Here is a 12,061-nt window from a genome sequence, read left to right as displayed (position 1 = left end):
AAACGACTTCCTGACACTTAAATCTATACCCGATGTTAACAAATTTGTCTTCTTCAGGAACACTTTCCTTGCCATTGCCAGTCTACATTTTATATCCTCTCTACTTCGGGCATCAACAGTTATTTTGCTCCCCAAATAGCAAAACTCCTTTACTACTTTAAGTGTCTCATTTCCTAATCTAATTCCCTCAGCATCACCCGACTTAATTCGACTACATTCCATTATCATCGTTTTGCTTTTGTTGATGTTCATCTTATATCCTCCATTCAAGACACTGTCCATTCCATTCAACTGCCCTTCCAAGTCCTTTGCTGTCTCTGACAGAATTACGATGTCATCGGCGAACCTCAAAGTTTTTATTTCTTCTCCATGGATTTTAATACATACTCCGAATTTTTCTTTTGTTTTCTTTACTGCCTGCTCAATATAAAGATTGAATGACATCGGGGAGAGGCTACAACCCTGTCTCACTCCCTTCCCAACCACTGCTTCCCTTTCGTGCCCCTGGACTCTTGTAACTGCCATCTGGTTTCTGTACAAATTGTAAATAGCCTTTCGCTCCCTGTATTTTGCCCCTGCCATCTTTAGAATTTGAAAGAGAGTATTCCAGTCAACATTGTGAAAAGCTTTCTCTAAGTCTACAAATGCTATTTACCTGATTGAATAATTGCTTCATTATTATATTCTGTGAACTGGGTTAAGGGGTTTTTTCCTTCAAGCCAGTTAGTTATCTTCCAGTGCTTAACTTCGGCTCGCCAGTCCCATTCATTTTGTTTAGCCAGATTGTTGACCAAGTAACATAGCAACTACTTTCAAATCCCCACATTTGTCCAAGAATTTTTTTTCATTATTAACGTATTTCAACGAAGCGTTGAGATTTTCGTACGTCTCCTTATGGTGTACTGCATGGGCAACAGGTATTGAGCGAAACAGGTTCCCATTATGTAAAAGAGCATCTTCCAGTCTACATGTTGTTGAGTCTATGAACGATCTCCACTGACCTTGTTCGTAAGTGACGCGACAGAAATTCAATACACCCTCGATATAAAAATAAATAAATAAAAACATATAGCCTTCTCCTTTAAGGAATATTAATAATTCATTTTCACTGTTCCTATCCCAAGAGAATGGTACTCCGGCTAGTAAATGTTTTCGTTTCAAATCTCATCCAAGCAATTCGGCATCATCTTTTGTCACACTCAAGTTAAACGTTTAGTTGATTTTGACGAAATAATTCTGGTGCAGAAATCTTACCGTTTGTAATCATCATCATCGTCCTATTCATTTTCTAAATTGTCTTCTGTTGCAAATCCTCAAAAATGGTAGGTGGAATTGGAATAGGGAGAGATTCACTAAGCTTAACTGACGGTAAGGCCAAAGAAATGTTTGGATCTTTTATAACCTTCTCAATTTTTGTGTTATGACCTTCAATGTTAACCACTCAAAAATAACACTTAGACGACTTTGCGGCTCTCTCCAAATCACGGGAATTGCAAAAGCCATTGATATCTTCTTTCCCACGTTTCCACTGTCTCATCCCGTCAACACAAGCACGGCAAATCTTGTGTGGTGACCAGCTTTTGCCCTGATCACCAAGCCTTAACCAATATACGCGTAGTAGACTTTTTCACGAGACTATTAATGTCCTCTCTTCGCTTAGCAATTGCGTAACCACCACAAATATAACAGAATACATATAAATGTAGGCTTCCACGGCCATTGTCACAGTCAATGAAACTTTTCTAGGTTTGTGTCCGCATTGTCAATATGTAAAACTATCCACGTTTCGGTCACTGAAGAAGGTCACTTGCAACAGTGACCGAAACGTCGGTAGTCTTACATATTGACAATGCGGTCACAAACCCAGAAAAAAAATTATTGACTATAACAGAATACGTATCAAACTTGCAGGAAATCATTTCTAAGAAACTGCGAAACTACATTTAACATCACAAATAAAACCTCATAACACAATAGCATGTCAACAATGAACTAAAATTTCCCACCCAACAGCCAGAAGGGTGTGACAAGTGTGGTCAGCTACTCCGTCGTACTAAAATTATATTTCTCTTACTTACACTACAATTTCTCTCTGTGGAACTTAGGTTCAAATGAAAAATGAGTACACTTGACTTGCGGATTAAATCGAACAACAGATCTAAAATCAGCGCAAAAAAATACTTCAACAAAACGGAAATTACGCACCCATACAAAATCATGCTGGTTGACGACGTAATACAGTTATTTTATTTTATTAATTAGTGTTACTGAAAATTGTGACAAAACAATCCGACCAGGCGAATCACAGCACATTTTACTGTGAAGATGAAAGTTACGTCGAAAGAGCAGTGAATACGGAGTCAGTGATACAGACGAAGTTAACTGCAGCGATGATGATCGTGTTGAAGACGATGTGATAGTCGGTTATGAAGCGGTAGTTTTGGATCAGAACCTCAAGATACACCGCTACAAACTATCCAAGAAGAGAGTACTGGTAGTGCAGGACGCTGCTGTGCTTGTCCCAGGAAGAACAACAGAGATACAACAATTAGGTCTGAAAGCTGTAACAGATATATTTGGAGCACACACAAAGTGTCTTTGTGCCCTGATGGTATGTAAATTATCCACGTGAAAATCGATTTCGCTATTCATTGGATTATTAACAATAATTTCATAGCAATAAAACTCGAATTTCCACCACTGGAATAGTGAATTTCATTATTTTAATAATTGGAGTATCTGTTCCCCAATACAGCGTTCACGGGTAGTATGCGTAGGTATAGTATTGCAGGGTTAATTAGACGTCATTTACATGCTCGGTTCTCTCCATATAATTACATTCATTTAAGCTGTATCTGATACGTAATAATGTACAGTAGCGGCTGAATACAGAATTGTTCGCGTTACTCAGTCAATCTTGCTTTAATTTTCACGTCGGTTATGATGTTTACGCGCCTGTTCCCCTGTCACGCATATCAATAATGTTTAATTGAAATGTCAGAGGCCACACTGTTAATAGTTAAGAGCCACTACAATACCACACGATGTATTTTTTACACAACTGAGTAATCCGTGAAAGTATATTTTTATTAAGTGCTACACCATATTAAGTTTTTAATTACCATGTCGATCGTTATCAGTGAACTTCGTACCCTACGTTCCTGTCAGACCCGGAACGTAGTAACCGAATTAAATGTGTCTGTCTATTGCGATCGCGATGAATGAACGGCGGGATAAGGGCATATAACGTTTTGTCGGATCTTCATTACTCAGGCGTGCAATGTGTGTTTCAGCACGTAAATGTTCAGATTTTCTTGCGAACGTGGGGCTATACGTTTGCTTTACAGCACCGTAATATCCTTATTTCACGCCGCAGCTAACTTCATATAATTGCCGAAAATTTTTTTTTCACACCAAGTACACCATGAAATAGAATCACAACATTTACTTGTCAGACTGCAGTTGTGGACACCTGAGAAAGCAGAGCCACGGGACAGTAGTGAACAGATCAGAAAACGCATCCAAGTTCCTTCTCTAAATAGTTATTGCTACTGTAGTTGTCCAGGAAACACCAGTGCCACCCTGGCTCCACCTCGTGAATGCTGGCAGCTGTCGACTAGGCCGTCCACACTGCACATCGCCTTGTTGTTACGTGATAGTCACAGAGTGAGGTATTCGAGGGTCGTTCTCTTTCGTCGGCCGTCAGCGACTCATCAGCCGGCGACGTCACTTTGCCCCTCTGTTGAGAACAGTGAGACGCACGCTATGCGTACTCCGCCGAGGACGCCTGGCCGACAGCAGTGAGACGAGGAAGCCCTACATTGCGACCGATGACGCAAGCTCTGACGTCACAGCCGGCTGTGCCTGCCTCGGCATAGCAAACACGGGGGAGGGCGGGGGCGCTCGGCTCAGTTCGGGCCGCGTCGGCGGCTACGCCTCTCGCAGCGGGGAGGTGCGCTTTGTTTGTCGTTTGTTTAGCAGAGTACACCACGCCTGTCGGCGCGGGGAATTCCCGGCGCTCGTGTTTACTAGGACAGCTGCTACGGCGCTCGGGACATTTTCTCACTGAATTGTCACTCCATTTATAGCTGCCGTGTAATTGCATTTTCCGCCTGCATATTGCTTCAACATGCACATCACGAACGCAGCAAACTTTATCTAATAACAGAAACATACACAGAATCCTGCAAAACGCATCTCACAAAACGCAATATTCCAGGTGAAAGTTCTCAAATATCTTGTCGAATACAGCCGATATTAATCGCTCAGCGCGTAAAGCAAAGACCACAGTTATTTACATGCAACAAGGACGCACCCAGAATTTTGTCAAAGGAAGAGGATTATAAAACGACTCATGTTTTTGATCTATTCTTAAAATTTTCATAAAGAACGATAAACAATTTTTTTCGACCATGATCTCATAGTTTTCACCGAGTGGAGATAGAATCTCGTTACTTGGGAGTTCTGTATTTTGACAAACCACTAAGAAGCAATCAAGCTCCAGTCTCACTTCGTCCTCCAAGGCCATTTTACACTCCTCCTCGTTCAGTCTGGATTTCAGCTGAGAAAGTGATCCGGAACGGACGAGCGCAAATTTTTTGGGATTATGAGAGATCTGTTCGGCAGAGGAGCTAGAACAGTTTTTGGTAACGAAGATGCAAAGGATCTTCAATTATTCAACCTTACACTTTCACAAATTTACTCATTGAAGTATGCATCTCTCACTTACCGCAAGGTAAGGAAATGCATTTTCTGGCCGGCCGCGGTGGCCATGCGGTTCTAGGCGCTGTAGTCCGGAACCGCGCGATTGCTACGGTCGCAGGTTCGAATCCTGCCTCGGGCATGGATGTGTGTGATGTCCTTAGGTTAGTTAGGTTTAAGTGGTTCTCAGTTCTAGGGGACTGATGACCTCAGATGTTAAGTCCCATAGTGCTCAGAGCCATTTGAACCATTTTTTGCATTTTCTGCATTAACGCCTGTCGCAAGCAAATGCATGACCCTAAATGCGGAGAATTTGTATAATTATTTATTTATCATATGGTTCTTAGTATTTGGAATCTCCAAAGAGCTGCTCAGCTGGCCTTCGATGCAGCTGTTCTCATCAAAACAAAGGGGCTGCACCTTTAATGGAATTGCAGTCTTTCAGGAAAGAAAGGTGTGTGGAAGGAAATGGCTGTGGCTTTAATGCGGAACTAACCTCGTCGTATGCTTGAACTGAAAATGGGAAACCACAGGAAACCATTTTCAAGGTTGCTAGCTGACGGTTTCAAACCACCTTGCCAACCGAATCCATGGACTGCTAACTCAGCTGCCCAACACGCACAGAGACCCCAAGTAGGTGGAAACAACTGCTTGTTTTATACTGCTTCACAATAAAATAAAATGCATCACAGCAAAAGATTGGATTCTGACACTGCCTGTTTTTCTTTTAATTGTACATGTTTAGTCATTTCATAGTCCATGGATGCATGCATTTTTTAAGATTTAGCTGTACATGGATGATGATGTTTGGTTTGTGAGGCGCACAACAGCGCGGTCATCAGCGCCCGTACAAAGTCCCAATTTTTTCACAGTCCAATCTAGCCAGCTGCAGATTGTGCATGGAACTACTGGCTTCAGTTATTAAAGTACAAGAGCGTAAATAGATTTTGGGCGAAAGGGGAAGGGGGAATGCAGAGCGCATTCGATTCGAATGAATTCAAGCCGCACTCGATTCGAATGAATTCAAGCAGCCCACCGAAAAAAAAAAAGTTTCAGATACACACGTACTATAGAATATGCTGTTTTCACATACCCCATAACCGCTGGTTGACCATACCACGTATGTGTCGATATTTTGGCATTCGGTCTAATAATAATAGAATATTGAGCAAAATTTTGAAAGAAATGCAACCATCGCCGTTTGGATGATTTTTTGTTAATCAACGCAATTTTAGGGCAACCTAGACAGATTCAAGTGTATTTTTATGCAGTGATTTTAATTTAATGTTATTTGTAATGATGTTTACCGCTCCGCAGCGAAGTGAAATACTAAAATACTGCAATCCAAAGTTCTACCAGCCTCCAAATAACGAACCCAGTACTATTATTAAACTGCTATAGATAGGTAACTAGGCTATTGTGGTAGTTCATACGTATTTTTAACTTACGATATCGCTAGCTGATGAATCAAAATCGATTTTCCTCTTCTTTCTTTCTCCAAACTTATCCATTATTAGAAACTATCGCAACAGTATACGGCACAGAAAGAACTAACGGTAGCACCTCAACTGCAAAAAGAACTGAACTGATAACAAAACGACAACTAAGCTCAAACAAGATCAACAATTGGTCTAGGCTCATATACGAGGGGCATTTGATAAGTCCGTGCAAAGTCCGAGAGATGGCACCACCGGCGCCTATCGAGGACATCTTTGGAAAGAACGCACACCAAGTCTCAGTCATATTGGTCTATTTCTTTGTGTTTTGCATTCATGGGAATCAAGGAAGGCGAGTGATTGTCAAAAAATGGACGAAAAAGAATTTCGTGTGGTGATTAAACATTACTTTATGAAAGACAAAACGTATCAGGAGACTAAAGAGAAGCTTGATAAACATTACAGTGACTCTGCACCTTAGATTAGAACAGTTTATAAGTGCTTTCAAAATTTTCGGAGTGGCCATATGAGCACAAGTGATTCTGAACGTTCTGGGCGCCCTGTGGAGGTTACGACTCCAGAAATCATTGATAAAATCCATGATATGGTGATGGATGACAGAAGAGTTAAGGTGCGTGACACTGCCAGTGCTGTGGGCATCTCGAATGAACGGGTACATAATATTTTGCATAAACATTTCGACATGAGAAAGCTATCCACAAGATAGGTTCCGCGATTGCTCAGGCTTGACCAAAAACGGAATCGTGTGAAGTGTTGCAAGATGGTTTTCAGCTGTTCAGGAAGAATCTGCAGGACTTTAAGCACAGTTGCATCACTGTGGATGAAACATGGATACATTACTATACTCCTGAAGCCAAACAACAATCTAAACAATGGGTTACCAAGAGAGAATCTACACCAAAAAAGGCGAAGACCATTCCTTCGGCCAGAAAGGTTATGGCGACTGTCTTTTTGGATTCGCATGGGATAATCTTCATCGACTATCTGGAAAAGGGTAAAACTATTACGGGTGCATATTATTCACCGTTATTGAAAACCGAACTGCAAGAAAAATGCCGGCGATTGGACCGCAAAAAAGTTCTTTTCCATCACGACAATGCACCAGCACACACCTCAGCAGATGTGGCCGCAAAATTATTGGAAATAGGATCCCAATTCGTTTCACATCTCCTCTATTCTCCAGACTTGGCTCCCTCGGACTACTATTTGTTCCCCAATTTGAAGAAATGGCTGGCAGGACAACGATTTTATTCAAACGAGGCGGTGATTGCAGCAACTAATAGCTATTTTGCAGACTTGGTCAATTCATATTATTCGGAAGGGATCAACAAATTAGAACAGCGTTGGACGAAGTGTATAAGTCTGAAAGGACTTTCGGTTTCATTACACGGCGATTAGGTCGTGTGTAATTTCATAGGTGATGCGGGGGGTGGGGGGTGGGGGGGGGGGGGGGGGTGCAAAAGGGACTTGCATGCAGCGTGTTATACCGATAAGTAATGGGGAAGTTTACCGCACTTACCTGATCCTGCCGGAGTTTCAACGCAATACAGTTTCATGATTACTACTATAGTCCGATGTATAGTATTTGGCGTTTGACAGCGAGCGGGTTAGACTCATCCCGCCAGCAGGACACAAATGGGCCCCTAGCTCTGACGGCTCTCACTGTGTTGCCACTTCATCTGTGCAAACCATCTCTGCCAGTTCGGGAAGGTTAGCTTGCTGTTCATTTTTGGAACACAGCCTACGACCAGCTTAGAGACAGAAGTGATGACACTTTTTGCAGGAGCTGACCATCATTTTGCGGGACAATGCTCAGGCACTTACAGTGCAAGTTGTTACTGATTTGTTTGACTGATGGAGCTGGTAAGTGCTAAACCACCTACTTCACTCCCATGACATAAGCCCTCGTAAGTTCAACTCGATTTCTAAACTGAAGGAAAAACTTCACGGCATTCGCTTCAGAACTGCTACAAATTCGTCAGGCAATAGACAGCGCCGCTCGAACTGTTAACACAACTGGCACTGTTAAGAGTATCTACGACTTCCACATCGCTGGCAACGGGTTATACACAATACTAGTGACTACTTTGAAGGTCAGTAAGACTTTGAAACATGTATCTATTTTGTACGAGCTGTAAATAAATAGTTGCTACTATTAAAGTTTCAACCCTCGTATATACTTACAGGTCTACTTTGACAGGGATAGTGGGATGTATGGCTGTGGCCTGTTAGTAGGAGCCATTCCAGCAACTGCCTGAAGTGATTTAGGGGAGCCACAGAAGACTAAATCGAGACGGGGATGGAGATTCGAATCTCTATCCCCCTGCCACCGAACACATGGTCAGTCTGTTTCGAACAGAAATTCGGTTTATCCCTAGGGTACCATTTCCTCGGTTCAAAGGAGTTATTTAATAATGTAAAAGGCATGTGCTTTATTGTCCATTCTCTTCTCACTGCCAGTTCCCACACATCTATACACACATTATTTCATAATGTAATATTACACGGTCTATGAGCTGATTTCAGACCACAGTAATGGTGTTTGGTTCTCATTTTGTCTACCGAAATTTCCCATTGTTCGCCTGAAAAATGGTGAGATGTTCAGTTGGGAAAACGATCATTCACATAATGAAAACTGCCTGTTTCATTTACGGATCTAACTACGGCCAGAGATAAGACATTACAGTGACCACATGGTTGATTACATATTCGTCTTGTTCATAAGTCACTGGACCAACTAGACACATAGTATCACAGTATCGACTTCATATATACAGGGTATGGGTGTAAGTGCAAATATTATTATATATGGTACCTAAATATGGACACACACAGTTGTTGATTATTTTTTCTCTATGTAGAACAATCTTCCCACATACACGTTACAGACTTTATGACCTGATGATTTCTGCAGTCGTAATTGCATCATTAAGTGGATTACGACCGTCAGTGTAGACTAACCATTTTGTGTCCAAGCTTTCGTACCCCAGCACCTGATCTGTTGCCCAGGAGAAAATAAGGATTAACGGCTTGCTCTTGCCACATACGCTTGGAGGTACCTACCTATATAAATACACACTACTAATAGCTATTATTATTAGTCTGCAAATGAACCTATTGACAGATTGTTCTTCACTATACAGTCCTTAGTCTGCACTTATACCCGTTGCACCCCGTTTATGAAACGAAGCAAAGACAATCCTTCTACACAAAAAAGGAAATCTTCGCAATTTGAAGAATTACTGGCCTATCGGTTTACCCCCTCTTACCTACAAAGTGTACACTACACTCTTGACAAATCGCATCACTGTTATTAACCGTGTACACACAGTGTGTGAAGTAATTATTCGAGCCGATGAATATGGAACGCCACTATCCTTAAACCTTTGATTCTGTCAGCCACACTGCAGTTATACAGGCATTGACCGAACAAGTTGTGCTTCTTTCAGCGTGGAAAAATACACAAGGGAATTTTCCATTGGAAGAAGTAAAGTAGGGTGACCCCGTTTCAACGAAACTATTTATAGCAGTCCTCGAGACAGCTGTGTCCAAAATTAATTGGAAAGAAATGGAAGTTAGAATAAATGGATAAATAGTCACTAATTTAAGATTTTCAGACGGTATAATAGTCCTGGCCAGCTATATGGTGGAACTGCATTCCTCTATAAAGGATTATCAGATAGTTGCGAAAAACTGGTCCTTAAAGTAAATCTGTCCAAAACAAGCATTACGCAGAGTAAGCGAATAACTTGTAAGATAAATAATATCGAACAACCACTGTTTAAACATTTGTTACGAATATGTTTATCTAGTACAGTTAATTTATATCCATGAAGACTTAAAACCCGAATATTTTTATCCGAATCAAGCTAGATGCCTTGTGGAAGAAACGCAATCGTTTATAAATCTAATACGCCAAGAAGCTTAAAAAAAGTTGTTTTCGAACAATGTGTTCTTCCCGCATTAATATATGGCGGTGAAACTTGGATTTTAAACGCGTTTTTCAAAAGAAAATTACGAAAGGTCACTGCTAGGTCTCATTACGAAAGATCGGAAACTAAAGACATAAGGGCAGTAACAGGAATCCATAATGGTGTGGAATGGGTAATGGATTTAAAATGGAAATGTGCTGGACATCTCGCACTAAAAAATGACGCAGGATGGGGAAAGACAATACTAGAGTGGAAACCCAGAGACTGACGAGGACAAAAAGGCAGACCACCCGACCACTGGGATAAAAGTCGTATTTGTTAGCTTAAGATTAAAGAGGCTACATCTTGTAAATGTTGAATTAGCTGAACAATAAATAAAGCTTCAGTATCTCGGTAGCGAAAAACATTATGAAAATTACCTGTGCTGTAAAATAACTTCGCGTGATATCGCCTATGAAAGTTCTCGTTCTGAATCTTAAACAGCTGCGGCGGCGGAGTGCATTGTTGCAGCGTATAAAGTTCCATTCACCTTGTGGTGAATCTCATCTCACCCACGTCTCCATGAAGTTCCTGAAATGCAGTTCTCAGCCGGAAAAAGCTGTAGAAAAGAAACAACTGTACACCTCGTAACCACTAAAAATTGTATTGTCGAGGGAAGGTTAATAATAGTTAAATGAAAGTACTTATGTGCGTAAAATTTCACTCATATGGTAAGCTTGCATACATCAGTTACTGCCAAGTCTTACTCTAGTTCCAGTAAGTCTGGGAAGTCCACACGCACGCATCATTCATAACCATAGCCAGTTTATTGTAATTATTAATTGTCCTTCACGAAAAGTTTATAAATGGATTGTTTCTTTTAGAATAGCTCGCTCAAATGTTACTGTAATCAGCCTGACGGAAAAAAAAGGTCACATTCGTAAGCAAGCAGTACACCAAAAGTTCTGAATTTCACACCGTACATTAAATCGAACTCTCTTCGGCACTTCTCCAACATTTTGGTACCGAAATATCACAATATTAATAATATTTTTATCGGGGCATCTACCAATAGGTCTGATCACTACGAAATCCAAGCCGCGACTCTACTCATTTCTCAACACAAAAGACGTTTCTAGTTCCGAAAATACGCGCAAATATGCTAATTTCTGAATGGCAGGGAAACAACACAGCCAATCGGAAAGCAGCATCAAACCCAGCGCATTTATGCAGAACCAGACAAAATTTGTCACTGAATCAAAACCGTAAATTAGCGTAAATAAATTCCCCCTTAACAAAACTTCTTTACCGAAATCATAATCTTATTTCCCCAGTACCATAAACTGGCGAAATAGTTTATAATAAATCCTGCAGTACGAATGACTAACACACACGCCATTCTCGAACATTCCTCACGAGACCAGTTACTTCAATGTGTAATATAAAAACTTTACATAAAACATTATTTCACATTCACACCTTCATTCGCTCTCATAGCCAAGCATAATTACAATAGCAGTTAATAAACAATTAGATAATTAAGCAAACGGAACTGCAAATAAAAATGACAGTACTTTGACTGCAGCTTAATCAGTGTCCGTCAGCTAGCGACCTCTGCCAGACTGCATAGGAACTACACGCAATTGGGCACCTGACGCCAGCTGTTCCGATCGTGACATACTGCGGGACTGTTCACTACTGTTATGATCTCAACAGGTATGATGTAAGGCGCTACGCCTCACAGTGTAAGGACTATTAAGCATATCAATATTAACGATGTCAGCGTTACTTAGATACCCCGTTCTGTGTCAGTGGTTCACAAACTGGATAAACATTAAGCTCCCTGATTTACGATTCGTAATTTTCGAAACAAAGGTATACACGCACCATGTGAGTAAAGCATACCGCTCGCGCACATGTGTGGCTATCTCGGCTACCAGACGATCCCGCAGTGCTTTGATATGCATGAGGCGCCGCGGCCTGTGTTAATAA

At 41.1% G+C, this 12,061-nt stretch overlaps 1 protein-coding gene across 1 annotated transcript in view; it reads left to right on the top strand.

Annotated features, from left to right (window-relative positions):
• The window catches only part of LOC124613483 (calcium/calmodulin-dependent 3',5'-cyclic nucleotide phosphodiesterase 1-like), a 543,028-nt gene that overhangs the window by 104,133 nt on the left and 426,834 nt on the right, over positions 1-12,061 (top strand). The gene's annotated exons all lie outside the window — the stretch shown is intronic.

Source organism: Schistocerca americana, chromosome 4 (genome assembly GCF_021461395.2).
Source record: "Schistocerca americana isolate TAMUIC-IGC-003095 chromosome 4, iqSchAmer2.1, whole genome shotgun sequence".
Lineage (NCBI taxonomy): Eukaryota > Metazoa > Arthropoda > Insecta > Orthoptera > Acrididae > Schistocerca > Schistocerca americana.
The sequence above is the reverse complement of the archived record's forward strand: the minus strand, read 5'-3'. Positions and strand labels throughout refer to the sequence as shown.